This window comes from Aedes aegypti, chromosome 2 (assembly GCF_002204515.2).
Source record: "Aedes aegypti strain LVP_AGWG chromosome 2, AaegL5.0 Primary Assembly, whole genome shotgun sequence".
Classification (NCBI taxonomy): Eukaryota; Metazoa; Arthropoda; class Insecta; order Diptera; family Culicidae; genus Aedes; species Aedes aegypti.
This window is the reverse complement of record NC_035108.1, coordinates 321,281,740-321,303,822: the sequence shown is the minus strand read 5'-3', so window position 1 is coordinate 321,303,822 and position 22,083 is coordinate 321,281,740. Positions and strand designations below refer to the sequence as shown.

The following is a 22,083-nucleotide window of genomic DNA, read 5'->3' as shown; positions in this document are numbered from 1 at the left end:
GAAGCTGAAGTTACTGCTACTGAATTTATTACTTATTAAATTGAAAAAGCTGAGAGAAATTCGCATGCGATTCATCTATTTTTAAGCCCGAGGCGCAAATCTATAGTTGTCTAATCCGTTCAATATAGCTTCTGCTACGATGCGAGAAAAACTTTGTTCTCACATCTTTAGATTTTTTATGTTCGTACCATTTGGCGGGAGCTTTTTTGTATAGGGAATGTAGGCATCGCTTCAAAAGGAATGTTCTTGATTGATTTGGCACCCAATTGGCTATCTTTTTATCGTTTGTTGCGTTTATATCTATCGGATTGACTTTGCGGGCTATAAATTGATGCAGGGGTTATGGGTTTATTCCCAGGCCCGTCCCTTTCCTCGTACTTTGTAATTGTATCCTTTTACTTGCATACACACACAGCCATCGCTTTAACCAGAGACGGACAAGAAACCATTTCCCTACGCTTCCATTCTTCCGTCATTATAGCACGCTTTTCGTTACGCCTGATAAATAGCCTGATACCAGTGTTTGTATTTTGATCCGAATAAGCCGATCGAACCATATTCAGAGAGTGTAACAGTTCGTGAACCGGAGAACCCTATGAATGTAAACATCTCTTGCTTGGTACGTGGCGCGAGAGCGTTAAAGAATAGCAACTCTCACAGACTACAACAGTATCGAGCCATTCATCTATGTTTTGCATTAAATTGGTAACAACATTCATATTTTCTGGTAATTCAACCTTAAACAACTTAATTATAATCTGTTGGATCATCGAACACCTCTTAGGTTACAAACCGCCTCTGTTTCTTGTTCAGAATGAGAGTGGCCAGCGAATGTTACAAGTGGTGACACACAATAATCGGCACCAAATAGTGGGTGGTGTTTGTCTGTCTTGTTTTCGTTCATGGCTCGTTATCTTCCACGAACGGTAAATGTCATGCGTGTTGTATGAATGCAGGCGAATAAATGGGATGAAATTATGGTCGTGTGTCAATGATCGTTAAATTTTCCAAAGCCTGCCTGATACCAAACATCAAATCTCTGCCATAAAATTACTTACCCCTATACCTTCCCGCATAAACTGGCGTAGATGCAGGGGTATATCCGGTTTACTGTGGGTTAGTTTTAAATGCAACATCAATTCCTCCCTTCTCCTCGTTGGTCTGCATTCTAACGTGGCAGGCTGCTTAAAAATAGAAGATCACCAGCACTATATTGGTTATCACGCCCAATGGTATGGGTGCCCTAGTGTAGATGTAGTTGTGAACCTTAGAGGAAAACGATATGCACTCTGTCTCGAAAAACACCCAGAATCCGGGTGTAAATTTTTCAAATTGGGTAATATTTCCATATACATTTTGATGAGTCTGGAAAGCGTGTGCAAGTTTCTTTGAGGAAAACAAAAACAAACTGTGTATGACGAGCGTATGCTAGACTACGTGTGTTCAAATGTCACTAAGCTCTATACACTAAGGGTATCTACTAGTCCCAAGTGTGAGTGCAGCCGGTCTAGCGATGCTGGATTAGCAATCACGAGCGGCCAATCAAGTTCAAGTATTAAAGAGGAAGAGCACTTAAGATGCTTTTAGATTTGTCGGAATCCGAACTGTTTATCGGTAAAAATTAAATTTCGTTAATGTGCACCATCATACTCTTTCAAATAACTTCTTTCAAACAGTTAACTGATAGAGGTAAGCAAGCCGATTGGACGATAACTAGAAACTTCGGCATAATTTTTGCCTAGTTTTAAAATAAGTGCAATATTGGCATTTTTTCATTTGTTGGAAAAAAATGCCAGCTATAAACTTGGTTGATTGGACTATAGAGACTTGGGTTCAATTGGACTATTGATACCCAAATCAGAATCGTGCGCTCTTTAAAATTACATAACAAGTTTATTTTTTTTTGCAATTCACGATTAACATTTAGTTCTCTTTTTTCAATACCGGAAGCAGCTTCAAATGCTTTTTAATAAATTGAGATAATATTAGAAAATGTTCGAATTTAATATTTTAATTGTTTTCACTAATAATTGCAAAAAAATATTGGATGCCACTTGTAACAGTCAAGTTCATGTGAGATGAAACATTTTACTAATCGCAATGCCATATGCAAAGCTACTTAGGCACTTCAATGATTCACTTTGGCATTGGAAGTTTTTCTTGACCGAATCGTCTGAAACTTTGCAATAAGAAGCACTTCAATACGATATTGTGACCAAATATGAGCTCAGTAGCTTTCAAAAAAAACCCACTTCCGAAATGAACCAAAAGTGCCATGTATTGGATCCGGCTCCCTATATAGAAATTCAGTTAAAACAATTTTCCAAGGGGGCGGATCTGATGTAGTGGTTAGAACACACACCTCCCACGCCGAGGACCTGGGATCGAATTCCATCCCCGAGATAGTCACAAAAATAATCAGTGACGACTTCCTTCGGAAGGGAAGAAAAGCCGTTGGTCCCGAGATGAACTAGCCCATGGCTAAAAATTTCATAAATAAAGATAGAAAAAAAACCAGTCACTTCATTTCTCATTCATTCCCACTAATCATTCAAAGTTAGAGCTGTTATAGTGATTTTGATATAAGCAAAAGTGGTTCAAGGCTCTTCTCTCACCGAGTGTTCATGATTTACGAGCGTTTATATTCGAAGCTAAATTTATCAATCATTTCTGATGTGTTATAGAGAGAAACCTCATTCAAGCGGTCCTATTATTAAGCTTATCCCAAATTAGCGGTTTTCTGTCGGACGCAATTGTCATTGAACCATGGTGAAATGGGTTTCTTGAGACAGTGGAAGCGGCAACCCGGCTCTCTAATGATAATTAAAACCCCACCGTGGCCATTGTATTCCGGTAGCAGACCATTCAACTATGATCATGCCCCTGTCAGCTGTATGCTTGATAAAGTGAATTTTTAGATAATTGCTTCTCTTTAGCTGCCTCCAAAAACAACCAGTTTAGCAAATCACATTGCAATTATAATTGCTGTGTCCAATATCTTTTGCTGTTTTCGGTGTTGGGTCGCCAAATGGATGGATATGGGCTAGAGCTTTTTATTTCTTTGCTTGGCGTAACGTCCCAACTTGGATAAATCCTGCTTCTCAGCTTATTGTTCTATGAGCACTTTAACGATTATTAACGAAGAGATTTAATTTAATTGTTGCATTTGAATATCTATAGCACTGAAGTCCTAGAGATTCGAGATGACTCCAAACCCAAACAGATCGTCGACCGGGTTGGGATTTAAACTCACATTCCTTAGCACTACCACGAAGCTAATTCTATATGTTTCTACTTATATAGTTGGCTGTAATGATGTAAATAGCCAAGAATGTGAGAAGAACTTATGGGAGTAAGGTGACATATAAATAATATTTATGCATGCAGTGTGCACCTTCCTCATCGCCAGAGAAGACAAGTTAACAATAACGTTAGAGAAAATGGAATGTATATTGTACCAGGAAACGTTGTCATTGGGTGGCAGTTTGCAACCGAAATTCCAGTGAATATTAATGTTGGTAAGGCTTACGGCAAACATTGAATTCAGAAATCTATTTGTAATTTGAATTGACTTTGACTAAAAATTATACTCTTTCAAATATTTATACACGTTTCAAATCTATTTTGGATGTGTTACATAAAACTAGTATGGGCAAACAAGATTGAAAATCTGTGTACATGTTCCGAGAAACGTACGCTAATGCCCGCTCAATTATTGTTCTCATTTCCGAGCGTTTGTGAACAAATTTCACAGTTTGGTGTTAAATAACCCATATGGCGTTTACCTGAAAAATGCAACCCGTGTGAACCATACGTCTTGCGTTAATGTCGCCTTGTCGTAGCGTAATCCAAAATTCATGTCTCCAAGTAAATTGGTTCTGTTACACATGCTTTTAGCCCGTTGAGTAGTTTTTTTAATCTTTGTTCATGAGCGTTCAGTGCCATACCAGTTTTCTGTCCTACAGCTTTAAAAGAGAAACGAAACAGAATTTTTGATGATAAAAGTTAAAAACAAAAAAAAAAACAATTTTACATGAATCAAAATACAGCATCTGTGTGGCGGTTCTGACTTCGGTGAATCGCGCGATAACCCACTATGGGCGATCAGGTGGCCAATAATCGAAAAAATGACTTGTTCTGATAAGTTTTTCTTGTACGTCATTCGATAGTAAACACTTCTATTAAGGCCCAAGTAAAAATGGTGCAAAAGTCAAAAGTGAAAAAGCAGTTTTCTCTTTTAAAATAAACAAATCGAAGAAAAAAGAAACACACAGCTTTTTTATTTGCCAAATAAAAAGGCTGTGTGTTTTTATTTTCATCAACTTGTTGTTTTAAAAGGAGAAAACTGATTTTTCAGTTCTGACTTTTGTGCCATTTTTTCTTGCACCTTAAGATATTCCTGGAATATCAGCACAAGATCTTTTATATTTAATTGATACAGTATGTCAAAGTTAGAGTTTAACAAAATGAAGAATTCAGTGCAAACACAAGGTTCACAATGAATACAATATACTGCACAATCGTAATATTTTAAACAGATCTTTATACACTGCCCGAAATCTTATTCGAAAAGCTATCTTAGAAAAATAAAATGGAATAAAAATTCGTACTTTAGGTCAGAAAAATGCGGGGAGTGCACTGACAAAAATATATGTATTTAATTTTATATCGAAACTTTACACATCCCATACTTTTTTGTCCCAAGTTGTCCCAGGCTAAAATTTATTTCCAAGGGTACTTTGAGATTTAAACTAAAGGATCGTGAAGAATTTAGCTGCACAAAATTGCACTTCTTAATTTAGGGCGTTTTGATTTTTTTTTTCTATTGAAAACAACTAAAAAATAATTCAGAGAATAACTGAATATCGCTAAATCATGTATATCATTATTTCTATGTAAGTTCTAACATTTATAATGGTTTACACAACGTTAATCGCATAAATGGCTTATATGCATCATTAGTAACAAAACTTATTATCTCGCTATAGGCTTTATTCAAAAGTTAGTCACGAAAAGTTGTTTTTGGAAATAAAACATCAAATTTGTATCACAAAACTCATAAATACGACATGAGATGGAAAAAATATTTTTGGCCGCCAGTCTGTATGGAAACCGCCCATAGTGTAACCGCAAGCTCAACCGTCCAATTGTCGATCGATGGGTTACTGGTAGAACTAGCTTCTTCTGGTTTTCGACATCTCCGCTGCAAAAAATACCGTGTTACAAAAAAGCGTTAATATCCTGGAAATTTGATTCCAAAAACTCGGGTATACGGCTGTCAACTACGAACGAAGCTCGCCTAATAATCATCTCTCAAACGGGTCGGCCCAAACAGCACGGGTCGAAAACGAGGGCCAAGCCAGGCAGTGAATGCTGATGCTTTTTAACATTCAACCAGCGGGATGTATAGCAGTGTTGTGGGCCACACCAACACACTCACAAAACATGAACGGTAGGCGTACCTCGTTGCGTATACCCCCCCCCCTGGTTTCAGCATAAAGCAGCATATTCACTGCATTCTGATTCCTCATGTTTTTTGCATTCACCAAAGAAATCCATACATTAACTTCAATTGAAAAATAGACAAAATTACTAAAGGAATTTCGCAGACGATACATAACGGGAATTTTTGTCGAACAATAAGGCTTAACTTTCAAGGAATTTTGGCATAGCCAAGTTTTCTTCAGATGAATGGCTGAAATTTAACCTGGTGTTGAAAAATATAACAACGTAGAAGTGTGTTATTCCAGCAATGAATTCTCTCATTGATTTTGATTAATTTTTTTCAAATTTTTTCTCATGAATGAATGTATTGCTTAAACTATATGTTTATAAAATTTATAGAATTATAGCGTAATTGATTGAATTAGTCAAATAATATTGTGGGAGTTGTTCATACTTTCAAAGCGAATTCCTCCTGATGGGAATCCATTCCTGCTATGTCTACTTTTTATTAGCAAATTGATTCCGAAATATGTTCCCGGATTTACCTAAAATATGTTACTTGATCTTTCAATAGTTCAGTTTTTCCTCGCAGAGTAGTGTTTGATCCTTCGACCTTGACGCTTGCTCCTGCGGGGGTGGGCGACGAGAGCAGGATCGAAAATATCGCGCGACGTTCGCGTAGCACGGTGGAATAGTATCGCGGATCGCGTTAGTAGTGTTTGATTCTTTGATCTTGTCGCTTGCTCCTGTGGGGCGAGCGACGAACAGTTGTTCGGCGTTCAATGCTTCTATCGAGTAATATCGCGAATCCGGTTAGGCGCATTCGTTTCAAATCATATATTTATCGTTTACCAAAACTAATCTTTTACCCAAACCTTTCCCACATCCAAACTAGCGATGGGTGATTTTGAATCGATGTTCCGAAAATCGATTTTTTCGTTCCGATTAATCGATTTTTTGAATCGATGTTAGGAGCACTCAAAATCGAGTGAATCGATTTTCTTCATTTGATTTTTTGTTTCGATTCAAAAGAATGAAATTGATTAGAATTTTAAATTGAGTTGATGAACTATAAACCTTATTTTGAATCACACTTGAGTTGTTTAATATATAAGTTTTAACCTCCAACGAAATTCAATTGAAGGAATTTAAAAGCCATATAACATTGCTTTTGGTCTTATTTTGAGAACACGTTTCATATCTGATTGCAAATCGAATCGATTCAAAAACATCGAATCAAATGATTCGATTACATCGGTGAATCGATTCGACATGTTAAATTTGAATCGATTCAGTAACATCGATGTTCGGGTCAAATTCGGCCAACGCTAATCCAAACTCCCAATGTTTACTTGTGGAAGTGCAGAGGACTCCTCGGCTTCCATGAAGCAAGTAACACGTCAACGTTTCCCTCCCATCCCCAAATTGACCTGCATTCAGACGCAGCCGGCGCCGTTATTGTTTGTTATAATACTGAGAGCACTAGTACTTACACATTGAGGATGCTACTGATCCCGAGTAGCGTCCTTTGGTTCCCTGTTGAGCGCTTTACTAACTTCAATGACAGTTGATTAGTCAGAAAGCCAATTAGAAATTAGAAATTAGAAATTAGAAAATTAGAAATTAGAAAAAAAAAAACAATCGATGGGAAGAGAACTATTGTACTTGATGGAGTACAATGTAAAAATGCGAGTTCAGCAGCAATGCAGCAATGCTGCTGCAGCATATACAGAACATAAAACTTGTAGATTGAAGCCGTATCTCAAATCTTCCGGTTTACATTCTATGAAACACATCTCCCTTAACAACTACCGAACTTTACATATACTTTTAATTTGATTAAATGGACAAATTGAAATTTGCGAAATTTGCGAAAAAGTTACACGTCTTCTCGGTGAGAAAAAACATTTTCCTTACTTAAGGATTACTTCCACTGTTGGTAAATAGGCATTGAAAAAAAAATAACCTTAAATTGGAAAAAGTTCCAAGAGCAGTTGTTTTCCTGTTCCTTGACTACTATCCCCTAAGATATAGTAATCTTGTAGAACAATTTGTTTGAAGTCTCAAAAGTAGTTTTGGTGCGTGCCAGTCACAGTGATGTGCTGCTATTCGTGTCAGGCAATCTATTTTCGGCACAATCCTCGCCGTTCCCTTTCAAGTGTTGCTTTTGGATCTAGCGCATAGCAAATGCGGTGACAAAACAACCGATCTCGAAGTGCCTGCATTCGTGAGCGATGATCGTCTCAAATTGCAGTCCTCCGAAAGCATCTTTTTCGTAGAACGGAGCGTCCCATATCCGACGACTCCCTACGACTTATTTTTTTGGCATTACGTACTTACTGGAAAAGAGCCTGCTTCTCAGCTTTTTGTTCTTATGATCACTTTCACAGTTATCAACTGAGAGATTTTTTTGCCAAATTTTCCGTTTTATTATCTCGTATATACTCTATGTCAATGAAGTCCTGGAAATTTCCATTATGAAAACATCCTGTACCGACCGAGAATTGAACCCAGACACCTTCAGCATGGCTTTGCTTTATAGCCACGGACGATACCACTAAACTAAGAAAGGCCCAGGTCTCCCTTCGGCAGAACCGGTTAAATTTGGAACACCAAGCCGCGCTTCTGAAGAGTCAACGACATTAGCCGGCCGGTCGGTCTACCGCGGTTGCTTTTTGTGTGACAGACTGCCGGTCGCGAAACAGATTCCAACCAACAACATCTTGGTGGGACATCTTCAATCAGCACCAGCCGCGTGCAGCAGCACACTCATCTGAGTGTAACCTAGCGAGGAAGTACGGAAGCAATAAATGAACGTTTCGAGAGTACGTGCCTCTGCGCTACCCTACTCACTACACCGAATTGTTACTGTGCTGTAAATGATTAATTTTACTTTCACTGGTGATCTGATCGTTGGTTAAGCGCTTTTTCAGATGTAGATGTTGAACGAGAAAGAGTGAGACTGAGAAAGATTCAATGATATACTTAGCAGGCCTGAATGCTAGAAAGGCTAAGGTAAGGTCATCCTTAAGAAATTTTTGAAAAAAAAATCTCAATTTTTCCCGATGATATTAGTGTATGGAGATATCCGCCGAAAAATCCTGGCTGAATTATTGAAGGTATTTCCAAATTAAACTTTGAGCTTATTGAGGTATAACATTCTGTTATAATTTATGGAGAAGATCATACAAAAATCTATAAAACAATACTAGACCTTAAGTCACGAAGAATTCCTGAAGAAATTTGAATAAGTATTTCTCCAGTCTCTTCTTTTCAGGCATGAAATCTCTAAAATTCCTATTATTTAGACTCTTAATTGCTACAAGCTTTTACTTTATCACAGAAATTCAAATATTCAAATTGATTATTAGAGACTTTTAAATGTGAAAATTAGTAAAAATGTTTTACTCTTTTGCAGGCACGTCAAATTTTCCAGAAACGATTGAGTAATTCATTTCACGCCTTCCACGAGCATTCCATCAGCTCGCATTCATTCATTCATTGAAACTGCCAATCCAATATTCCACGCATTGCACCAACGTTGTTGGGCTGCCGTGTCACCAAACCTTTCTCACGTTTCTTCTGCGTTATTGTTTCAAATTTATTTATTTTTTCGCTTCACACTTTCCAAAACCGCAAAACAATACGCCCTAAGCTAGCGGAGGATTCCACCACGTCACACAGTGGGACGAAATCAAAAAAAAAAAGTGGGACATGTGTGTTTGTGCTGAAACTATTGGGTTTGGCGTTTCGACATGTTCTACAAAGTTTCATCGTTTGTTGAGTACTTAATTTAGACACTGAAAAAAATTTCACTTAAAGTAATATACACTGAGAAAAAAAATTTACTTTTTTAATTATTGTCAAAATTGAAAACTGTCTAAGGAAGTATTGTAGGCGACATCATTTCATGAAAGTTTGTCGAAGACAGGAAAGCTCTATCTCCTACACTGACGAAGTTAGGGGGTAAAAATGATGGGCACCCCTTTAAAACTCATATTTTCTCCATAACTTCTAAATCTGAATTTTTACATTTTTACAATGTTCTACAATGTTTAAGGTGCTGTAAAAATACACATTCCTGCCGAAGACACTGAAGCGCTAGCACTCCATTTTGAAGATTTACGAACGATATTCTGATTTTTTCACATCAGCTAACTTTTGCATCATGCTGTTCCTCAACCTATACCCTTTTAATATATGTACGAATAATTGGGTCCTAAAATTTGTAATGAAATCTTGTTTTTATTTAATAACACGAAAAAGCATGTTACTGTAATTACTTTAGCAATTTTTCCCGCTCAAATAATGGCTATATCATGTTTAAACATTAATTTAAAAATTTGGTCCATAAATGAACCTTGACACTTTTGATCATGTTTGACGTTCGCTTAGTCGACAAAAACACCACAGGGGTTTTAGTTCGACCACTGGGGTTGTTCCTATCTGACATTTCGTAAGAGACACGGAAAACAAAATACACCCAAAATTTGAGTTTAAGCCAAAGGATGTGACAAAATCTAATAAAAATGTTTTTGGGCTTAAATCAACGGAAAACATTAGAAAATTGAGTAAACATGTGTTTTTGGCCTAAACTTAAGCGTTTGGCACCAAAATTGGGACAGGGCTTTAGGACCCAATTGCGGGGTCAAGCGGGGCTCATCGCAGTTTGTTTAATTGAAAATTGTATTTCCTATGAATAAATGTATGTTTTCTAAATTTTAATTATTGTTTTTTTCTATCTGTTATTTTTTTATGTTTTGTTATAATATTTAAGTCTTGGCCCATTTTACAAATGGCAAATTTATAATGTTTATTGTTCAAGTTTCAATTTGACACGGCTATAGAGGAAAAGTTGTTGTTTCCGTGAAAATTATTTAATTTTTTCAAGTGTATCAGGCTTATTAATAGTTAAACACAGTTTTATTAATCCTTAAATACTCAATTTTGTCCCTATGCTAGATACCGTCTGTCACTTTTTGTAATTTTGCAAATCTAGGAAATCAATACATATGCAGATATACAGCGCTATAATAGATATCCAAGCAATGTCATTGATAGCTATCAAAACAAATTTGTATCTTTCTATTTTTTAATGTTCTTAGGAGTGCAATTCAATTATTTTTACAACAATCAAATTATACATTTGAAGCAGTTGATCAGATGATTTTATTCTTATAGCGGTATTTAGCTCTTTGATACACTTATAAAAATGTTGTCAGATACATGAAAAAATAAATATTACTTTTAAAAATATAACTGTTCAAATTTTGACAAAAACTGTAAAACATAACATTTTATCATCGTTTAAAATTGTCAAACATTAAAAATTCCATAGCAAAATGAAAACAATACTTCAAAACTATACCACACACATAAAAAACTGCAAAAAATATATATTTAATTATAGGAAATACAATTTTCAATTAAACAAACTGCGATGAGCCCCGCTTGACCCCGCAATTATTCGTACAAATATTAAAAGGATATAGGTTGAGGAACAGCATGATGTTAAAATTAGCTGCTACTACTAGCAACTTTACAAGATATGCACACTTAAATTTGATGTGAAAAAATCAGAAAATCGTTCGTAAATCTTCAAAATGGAGAGCTAGCGCTTCAGTGTCTTTGGCAAAAATGTGTATTTTTACAGTACCTTAAACATTGTAGAACATTGTAAAAATGTAAAAATTCAGATTTAGAAGTTATGGAGAAAATATTAGTTTTAAGGGGGTACCCATCATTTCTACCCCCTAACTTCGTCAGTGTATGAGATAGAGCTTTCCTGTCTTCGACAAACTTTCATGAAATGATGTCGCCTACAATACTTCTTTAGCCAGTTTTCAATTTTGACAATAATCAAAAAAGTTAATTTTTTTTCTCAGTGTATATTACTTTAAGTGAAATTTTTTTCAGTGTCTAAATTAAGTACTCAACAAACGATGAAACTTTGTAGAACATGTCGAAACGCTAAACCCAATAGTTTCAGCACAAACACACATGTCCCACTTTTTTTGATTTCGTCCCACTGTGCGTCATTGCAGTTATGGCTCCAAATAGCGGCCCATAGCCGGGGCTACAACGACCTCTGGTGCTTGTATCCAACATTTGGGCATGTGAGTCTCCATTCATCGTTAGTATTATACGTCTGGAAGTAAATAAACACCACAGCCCGGTCTTGTCCCACTCGATTGCTGCAAGCACCCTCCAAAAGGAAGACCAAACGCAACGGCAGTGGCATAGAATTGACATGACATCGAAGCGAAAGTTTGAAACATTCCAACCAGCGCCAAACCCAGCCAACCGATGCGAATGGGTTAGTTTCTGTTTTGGGAATGGAAAGGTTTGATGACTCCTACTGTTGCGACGACGACGACGAGCCCATGACTTCAAGTCAAGCCCCCTCCCTGCATAGGAGCACACCGAAATCGTATTCCGAACGGGACTTAATTTAATTACGGACGCCGCCCACTTCGAAGTTATCACGATGAACCTAACCCACCCATCTTCGTTGGATGTAGATCCGCTTAGGGAGTACCCATTTTCAACTTTTAACTCCTCTTGTGTAAGCGTTTTTAGAATGACGTTTATTTTCCGTAATTTGGAAATTGAAGAAAAAAATTTTTTTTTTCACATTAACTACATCCATTAGTGTAGGAAGCTAGGGCTCTTCAGAAAAAGTAGCACTCTGGAAGGTCTTTCGGATAAATAAATTTGATAAATTAATTTAATAGATGGAAAAATTATGAGTAATGTGGAATATGAGAGATTTTGATTCCATGAAACTGCGGGCCGGATCATGTGATGCAACATTGAAGTTCTCGCGTTTAGTATCATACAGGCGTATCTGCAGTGATCGATTTCTCTTCGTCGATTTTCTCTTTGGAGTAATACACAAAATTCAATCAATTTTCAAAACAATTTACGATGCAGCATGACTAGGCTTACCAGATGGTATCCTTTGGGAGGACATGTCCTCCTTTTTAATCATATGTCCTCCCGTCCTCCCTTGGAGTGAAAATGTCCTCCTTTTTCATAGTGTGCAAATATAACATTTGAAATATATAACTTCCTTCTCTATTTGTTCAAACATTTCTGTCTTGAATAAACTCTGTTGAAGATTCAAGCTGTCAGCATTAAGGTGAAACGAGAGTTCACCAGGTTTTTAGTTACACGTGTTGTCAACGATAAACCATGTTTCGCTGTTCTTCATTAAAAAATCAAGTTGTTTCCAGCTGTTTTTTTTAAATAACAATACTTTTGATTTGTTTAGTATTTTCGATGAAATTATACTATTTTACTAAAAATTCCATACATATAGTATTGGACAAAACATTTGCAACTTTTTCGATTTTCCATACAAAATGGTCAACTTCGGAGGCTTAGATCTCAGTTATTTGAAGACCGATTTGAATGAAATTTTCACAGCACATCAGACATAACTTGAATTTCAACAAATATTTTTGAGCGATTTTTTCAATCACAAGTTCAGCAATAACGGCTTAGCTAAAGGGGAGTTTTTGACAAAATTTTATTATTTACGTCACTCAAAAAGTTAAAGGAGTAGCTTCATGGTATCTTCAAAATAAACAAGTTTGCTGAAGACAGTTTTTGTGTAGCGCTTTCCTATTTTCAGGTAAATCGTTTATATATTTTAGTCAAAAAATTCACTTTAGTCAAACCGTTATAACTTTTAAACCTGTGATAAGAAAAATCGTTCAAAAATATATGTTAAAATCAAAGTGATGTCTGACGTGTTGTGAAAATTTCATTCAAATCGGACCATAAATAAACAAGATCTAAGCAGCGTTGGGAAACTCGTGCTCACGAGTAAAAAAATACTCACTCTCGTACTCGTTTGCGAGTAATACTCACGCTGCGAGTCACTCATTCCTTACTCTAACTCACGCGAGAGTATGACGTCATAACTCACTGCGAGTATTACTCACGTAAAGAGTAATACTTGCAGTGAGTATGACGTCATTACTCTCGGGTGAGTGAGCAAGTTACTCTTTGTGAGTATGGTGAGTGACCAATTCCCAAAGCAAAATAACATTAGCAAAATTACATTAGTTTGTTCTATACTAGGTGGAAGACTTTAAATTTAAATAATTCATAGTGTTTACAGCTGCTGTCGACTTCACTGTGCATTGTGATGCGGTTTTTAGTATGATTGTTTAAAGTTTACTGAATTTAGAGTCAGTTTTTTAACATGAATTAACAAGTTATAGAGGTGAAAAACCGGTTGTGTTCAAATATTTTCCAGACTAATTTCATTCGTTTAGTGACATAAAATAATACTGAAACTTTCTCTGAATGCGTTTATGTAATTGGTTTTCAGTTGAATTGAAATATAAGTAAAAATGGAATAAGGCATCGCGGGGCAAGTGGGTAATGGAAATCGCATAGTTGAGATTCTTCAAATTCTAAAGACTTGAAATAAATGAGGTCGTATACAATTTTTAAACTGACTCCCACCAAATATAAGCAGTATGTTGAAATTTATTTTTAGGTATAACTATACAGTAAAAGTTTTTGCAAAATGTCTTTCACTTGCCCCACAAGTTTGTCGTTTTGAACAATAAATTGAAAAACTAACGGTTATATTCACGATTTCTATAAACTTCAACATTAGTTAAGGCGTCCTGATGAACAATAACATAAGTAACATGTGAACTTGTTACAGAGTAATAGTCGACAGGTTAACAATCTTTCGCTCTATTATGCAATAATGGTTGAAAAATCGTAAGAATCTTTTACCTATCGTAATGTTCTGAATGGCCTCAAAGGTTTACGCATGAGTTCGAAATGTTAATTCATATTTTGGGTAAAATATTAAAATTATTTTCAATTTCCCCATTCACCCACTTGCCTCGCTGAACCTTACGGAAAGTTCAGAGATCATGTCTGAATAAATTGTTCATACTTAGACATTATGCGAGAATGTTTATGTCAAATAGGATTGTTTGAAGATTTAGAAAAATATTTGTTTAAATAAATAATTTTTGGATTATTAGTGAATACAAAGGGGTTTGAAGTATATTTGTGTCGAATCAAAAGTATAATGTGTCGAAAGATAACGGAAAATTCTGGTTAATAGGAGAATATTTATGTTGAATGGGATTTTTTTTTTCTATCTTTATTAACGAGATTTTTAGCCCTAGGCTAGTTCATCTCGTTGAATGGGATTGTTTGAGGATTTCGAATTGAATTATTTGTGAATACACAGGAGTAATTGGAGAATATTTGTGTCGAATATAAATAATCGGAGATTGTGAAAGAAATCTGAGATGATTTCTGATTAATTTGTGAGTACTCAGAAATTAAGAGACAATATTAATGTTGAATGGAAATGTTTGATGATTCTGGAAAATATGAGCACAGACAAACAGACGTCACAGTCTCATCACTATCCATCGACCACATTTTTACCGGTTCATTCGAATATTTAGAAGGAATTGGAGAAAATTTGGGCTGAATCTAAATGTTCAAAGATAATTTGAAATTTTGAGATTATTTTTGAATAATTTGTGAGTACAGAAATATAGAATATTTGTTTCAAATCTGAATGTTTAAAAACTACGGAAAGTTCTGATGTTTTTTTCTGAACACACAGAATTTATGAACAAATGTATAATTCGAATGCAAATGTTTGAAGATTCGGAAAAATCTGAGATTATTTTTAAATAATTTAAGTATAAAGCCAAAAAATGGGATAATGCATGTTCCGAATGGGAATGTTTGAAGATTACCAAAAATTCAAAAATAATGGGAAAGTTAAGTTTAATTAATGTTTAAAAATAAAGGGAAATTCCCAGAAAATTTTTCAATTAATAGTGTTTCCTTTGAACTAATTAGAGAATTTGTGGCCCCCTGGAAAAAGTAAATGCTCAGATTATTTTTGCATTATTTTCGATTACCTAAGAGGTTTTGAAGAACATTTATGTCAAATGGGAATGTTACAAGGTTACGAGAAAAACTAAAATGTTATTAAATTGTTAATTTATGCTTGGGTCCCATGAAAGAAATTTTGTGCGAACTCGCCAAGCCACTCTCAAACTTTCTATGCATTCACAGATTATAAGGAAAAAACTTTTGAATTTACCAGGTACCCCCGATGGTTTGACCACATTTAATCTGAACACTTTTTAATTTGGTCCCCCGTTAATTTGTACATCGTTCAAATTGAAATTGGTTCAAACGTCATTTAGCTCATGAAACGAAGTAAAGTGAAATGAAACGCAGAATCAAAACAAAACAGTGAAAGAGGTAACCAAAATACGATTCAAGGGTGACTAGATGTTCAAATTAAAAATGAACCTCGATCAAGGATGGAAATCTAGTGATCATGATAAAACAAATGATGCATCGTGGTTGTTCTTTGTCATGCGATCATAGCAACAATGATAAACCCTTAGTCGTCAAGCCATCACAACAAACTTCGCTCCGGGAAAAACGAATCGCTCGGCATGTGTGCTAACGATCAATGGACCGGTGCACGAGTTCACTAATTTGACGTTTGAGCGGTGCCGAATTCACTCGTTGCCATGGTCACGTAAATAACACGGCACCGCTCAAACGTCAAATAGTGAACTCGTGCATTGGTCCATTGCTCGCAAACCGAATTCATAAATTTTGGAAGATTTTCACGCTTTCACTATGCGATATGACTTCTAGCATACCAATCGTGCATGGAATGTGAGAAAGTTTATCAGTGAATTTTAAATTGATTCGAATTAATCGCAACTTGTTACAATATCCGACAAACCTTTTGTCCTACGACAAACAGTTTATCGGATGCTCGATATATCTATGATTAGCGCGCGTGGTGAGGTGTTGAAATCATGTTGCTGCAAGAGCGATGGCCCTCTTGGACCGTTCAAATACCGTGTTGTTTGTCGTTAGAGCTGATTTTTTCCATCATTGACCCCGATGGTTTGCATAAGAAAACGTTCAAATCTAGGACAGGACGTGACAGCTCAACTAAGACTGCCCAGTTGTTTTTCGGCCGATATCCTTGTCGATACAAAAGCCAGTGCTACCAGTATTTATTTTAAGCAAATCTTGTGAACAAATTCAAATATCAATGCCCATTCATATAGTGCAATAGAGGATGCTTTATTTTTTAAAATTCAGGTTAATATTAGAAACCGGCAATACTTGTAGAGAAAATTGACACAATTTCCATTATATTGCTCTCAATTAAGTATATTTAATTGATTTTAGTATTGTAGGAGCACATGCGGAAAAGTTAACATGGAATATAAATGGATTCGAAACAAAAAGACTTCATGAAAAATTTTCAAACTTTTTATGAAACTTTAATTTATGATCTAGCAACACGGCCGGGCTAGCAACAAAGTGCCCTGTTGAAATCCAACTCGACGATGTGAAAGTAGGCCTTTGCCAAAACGACCAATGAGAAGTGGTCATTTTTGACAGGCAATTGGTTTCATTTTTGTACTGTGACCTGTCACGTCTTGTCTTAGGTTCAAATTAGCGGTGGTGCTATTGTAAAACAATCATATTTGGCATAAATGCATTAAGTTAAAGATGCAATCGTTCGCACTGAAAGTTTGTCAATTAGTAACTTGACCAGTGAGTTAAATTTTCAGCACAAACAGTTGTCTGGTTCTCTATATTTGTGCTCTTGAAAATTTGAGATAATATCTAAGCCATATTATGGCTTCGATGCATCTTTAGGGGCGATCCATTAATTACGTAAGACAATTTTCGGGGTTTTTCAATATTATAGCATCTGTTAAGGATGCAAAATAGCATTGAATTCATGTAACTGAGGGGTGCGGTCTCCAACATTTTGGTCATTCAATTTGAACACATTTTTTTCTTACAGTGCTAACTGTTGTTTGTTTGCTTGTCTCGCAAGAAACCGTCTTCAAGATACACACTTAAAATACTTTACACAAAGCTTCTGCAGTTTGATGCAGGCAACAAGTTTAATAAATTAGCTGAATCAGATAGTTTCTGACCGTATGTTAGTTATAAATATATTTCACAAAACTTCTGAAAAACTTACGCATCAATAAGACCAAGTAAACGTTTTTTAAACAGTTGATAGTTTTGTGTCACATAAAATGTATAGTAGTTTTTAGCGTGACGAAGTAATGGCCGAACATTCCTAGGCATACTCGGATCATTTTGAAGAAAATATCACCTTGACAGCAGCCTGGCTACTTGTTTATATAAAGTTCGCACCCCCTAGGTGTAATATCGCTTATGTTGGTTGTAACGACTTGGTTGCATCTGTTTCCGTGTAATATTGATACATGTTGGATATGAAAATTACACAAATGCAATGTGATGAGAAATGGTAATCGGATTTTTTTCGTTGTAATATAACATCAAAAAGGTGCTCTAATACATCTGAATTAAGGGGTTACATCAGAATTTCGTTACATCGGCCTGATTACGTCGATGCAAATTACATTATTTTTTGCTGTGTACTTGTAAGCTGAATATATTTTGAAAAATTGTTTCGAACATAAACAACTGCATATTTTTTTCTGACAAAAGTAGGTTCAAGTGTAGATTATCATACTGTGTCAGTTATATCTATTTATATGCCAGTAATTTTGATTTCGACTTTTGTCTGCCGTTCCAAATTTTTGGGCAAAATTCAAAATCATAAGTTTTTTAGAAAAATAATAAATTTGGAAATTGTCTCTACTTCCCAGAGCAAAGAGTACTATTGGTACTCTACCTGACGATAAGCAAAAATAGTCAATTGGCAAATAAAGCTCATAGTTGATAAATGTGGAAATGCTCATAAGTACACTAAAAAGCAGAATCTGACCCATTAGAGGTGTAACGTCAGAAAAAAGAAGAAAAGGGTATTTTCGATGCAGCATGCGCAGCGGAATACCTTACATAAATTACAGCTTGTGTTAAGAATTCATATTATAATAACGTTTTGTGCGCATCCAATAGTTATAAAAATAAAATTTTCATCTTATAATTTGAATAAGGTCACCCCAAGAATAGCCTTACATATTACTTAATATTTTTTGGGCCATTCGCCTGCTTTTTGAATATTTACATATTTCAAGTGAGTAAAATTACTCACGAGTGAGTAAGTGTTAGTCGAAAACTCACTCACGAGTATGAGCTGTACAACTGAAACTCACGTCTGAGTATACTCACGCGAGAGTTCAAGCTGTACAACTCACACTCGCGAGTGAGTTTGCAGTTTTCAGTGAGTACTCACGAGTTTCCCAACACTGGATCTAAGCCTCCAAAGTTGACCATTTTGTATGTAAAATCGAAAAAGTTGCAAATGTTTTGTCCAATTCTGTACTAAGCTCATTTTACCGAAATCCGTGAATTTTACCGTAATCTCAACACTGTTCTGCTGTTTCTTCGATAAAATAAAATACCGTAATTCCGTCGAAATTTTACAGATTCCGGTGAATTTACACCGAATACTGTGAAAACTTACCATACTTCGTTGATATATTTTACCAAACTGTTCAGCTGTTGAAATTTCACAGGAATTCGTGAAATTATTTGAGCGTGTAACATCATTACTTCAAATGTTATAATCCCAAGAGTACTAATACCCCGAATTTCTGTGCAAATTCTGGGTAATCTAATAAGGACGTGGCCAGAGCATGTCACGATTTTGAAAAACAAAATGTCCTCCTTTTTCAAAGCCAGTCACACGAAATGTCCTCCTTTCAAAAAATTTCATCTGGTAAGCCTAAGCATGACGAAGAACGATGAGTAGCTTCCATAGAAACAAAAATAGCAGTCAAAAAACAGTTGTCCGGCCAAGTTATTAACTAAAGAGAAAGTCGATGAAGAGAAATCGATCAATGCAGTTACGCCCTTATGATACTGAACGCGAGAGTTGGATTCTTAGCTCTTCAAAAAAGCGATATCGATGTGGCTCAAGAACTTTATTTTCAGAACCAACTTTTCCATAGTCTCTGTTTCGAATAATAAAGGTGACGTCCATGACATTTTTTAAGTTTATCAAGGCAGTGCCCTAACCACCAAAAAAACAAACAAACACCGCAATCCCATAACCCGCCGCATATTGATTAAACAATCAATTTTGGTAGGTCGATATATCGGAGAGCGCGAGGGTAATCGATCCAAAAAACAATGCGGCATGCATCAATGAGTTCTGCAAACAGGCAAACAAAACGCACTGAAGAAATACAGCATATGTAGGGGAAAAAATCCCTAGCTCTAGCAAAACCGAGGTAACTGATGTAGAACGAGGTCCCCGCGGTATCGAATAATGTTACGCTGACGGTGCGATAATTTTGTTTGCAAACTTTTTTGCCTCCGTTCGGTTCGGTTCGGTGATTTGTAACGACGACGTAATACAGCAAATCACGACACGATAAGAAAATTGAAAACAAATCACCATAATGGCCCCGATATCATGTCGTCTTGTCCCGTGTAAGGTATGAACATTTTCGAGTCCAATGACATAATCCTCACATTTTTATTGCTTCCTTTCGGAATTATTATTGTTCAATAGCTTCAGAAAATGGGCAGTGACAACAACGGGGTGGTTCCTTCGGTTCCAGTTCATAAAGATTATGAGGTTCTCAACCCAAGCAGTACCACAAGTAGTATGAATGGTCGGCATGAGAACTGATACAGTGTTTGGATTGGATGTTTTTACGCTTGTTTACGTGTCGGGCAACCAAAAGCCGGTTTATTGGGCTGAATGACGAAATTGACACTCTTTCCCCTTTTGGTGACACCACCACGCGAGAAACTACATTCAGTTTTTAAAAGCTCGCTGACATCGATCAGGGTACGCCTCTTGTCGCTTGGACTGGTTATGCGTATGAAATATGAGATACAGTCATTGGTGTAGCTAGGATCGGGGCCTTCCTTAGCCGAGTGGTTAGAGTCCGCGGCTACAAAGCGAAGCCATGCTGAAGGTGTCTGGGTTTAATTCCCGGTCGATCCAGGATCTTTTCGTAATGGAAATTTCCTTGACTTCCCTTGGCATATAGTATCATCATCATCATAGATATACGAATGCAAAACATGGCAACTTTGGCCAAGAAAGCTCTCAGTTAATAACTGTGGAAGTGCTCATAATAACACTAAGCTGAGAAGCAGGTTCTGTCCCAGTGAGGACGTTAATGCCAAGAGGGAGAAAGAAGAACACGATTATAAAAATGAATGCTAAGCGAGATTCTGATTTTTCTCAGAGTTATGGGCTGGAATCTTAAAGTTATCCTGGCCATTATAATTATAATTCTTACAGAACTCTGGGAATACTTTTCAAGTTATACTCTGTCTCTGTTTTTAGAAACTCCCAAAATAACAAGGAGAACGGAGTCGTCGAAATTAAACAGTCTATCCTATCAGATTGTGTCTACTATTCATTCAAAATTGAGATAACTAATTTCCGTTTTTTATCTTACAGTTATAACGTCTTCTACTGCAGCTGACTGGGTAAGTTCAATTATTGTGTGAATTATTATCGAAAACAGAAATTGACATTCCAAGTAACAATTTTAGTTTTACGAATTACTTCCAGGGTGATATAAATAAACGCCCATAAAACCACAGTCAAAGCACTGTCGCTTTCATCACATCCCACAAAACCTCTTGTAGATTAGAACGTGTCTAGTTGGCCCACTCTGAAAGAAGCTATGAAGTGTATAATTATGTCACACGAATAAAGCAAAATAGCATTTATGGTAACTATTTTGAGGCCACCTGTTCTAGATGAATGTCGCATCATCTTGAATATGATTTTATCATAACGTCGATCTTGCCGGACTTATTACAACGTAAACAAAACAAAATAGGATTAAAAACATGTCTGTGATAATTAATTTCGTAGTGATTTATATTTAAAGTGATACATTTGGATATAGTGCTCAAATATTTAGTGCCGAGTGAGATTTACTGTGAAATTTGATAAAAAAGAAATGAAATTGTGGGTGCCCCCTCTGAAAGTGGTATATTTAGAGATACACAGCGTAACAAAAATGACATGTTTGCGTGTCTCAAGTACCAAATTATGTGTCTCTAGTAGATTTGGGGCTGCTGAATCTGATGCCGTTCTCAGAAATGTTCCAGCACGTCACAATTTTTAGCTACAGGTCGCCAAAGTTGTACAAAACACTGCTTTTATTAATGTTTACATGAAATTCAAAGTACAATTTATCATACCTTTTTGTAATCTAATCCACCAAACATGCAAAATAGAACTTGAACTTTCATTTCAGACATATTTTGATTGAAATTGCGCGATTAAATTTCGATTAAACCGATTTTTTCAACATGCTTGCAGTCTCCATACAAAATTCTTCGTTTCTTCTATACGGCAAAATACAACAATTCTCTAAACCATCAAAAAATAACTTTTCCGTATCGAAAATAATACAAACTTGATAAGTATTGTTATACACATAAAGTTTGAATTCAGTGGCAAATTAAGCCAATATATTACCTTACAAGCTGGGAAACTTGCATGCAAGTTGGCTGAAATAGTCATTTTTTGCATTTTCAACAGTCAATATCTCAAAAACTGGACGTGCTATGATATTTCTGAAAACGGCAATGGATTCAGCAACCCTTAATTAAGTGAATAGCGGTATTTTGGTGCTAGAGACAAAAACGTGTTCCGCAGTGATATTT

The 22,083-nt window shown here is 36.0% G+C and overlaps 1 protein-coding gene across 1 annotated transcript in view; it reads left to right on the top strand.

The window, feature by feature from the left end:
* The window catches only part of LOC5574609 (disks large-associated protein 1), a 172,848-nt gene that overhangs the window by 12,386 nt on the left and 138,379 nt on the right, over nt 1-22,083 (top strand). Inside the window, exon 2 of the mRNA XM_021845802.1 lies at nt 20,861-20,889. The gene's annotated coding sequence lies outside the window, so the exon portion shown is untranslated. The remainder of the gene's footprint in view (nt 1-20,860; nt 20,890-22,083) is intronic.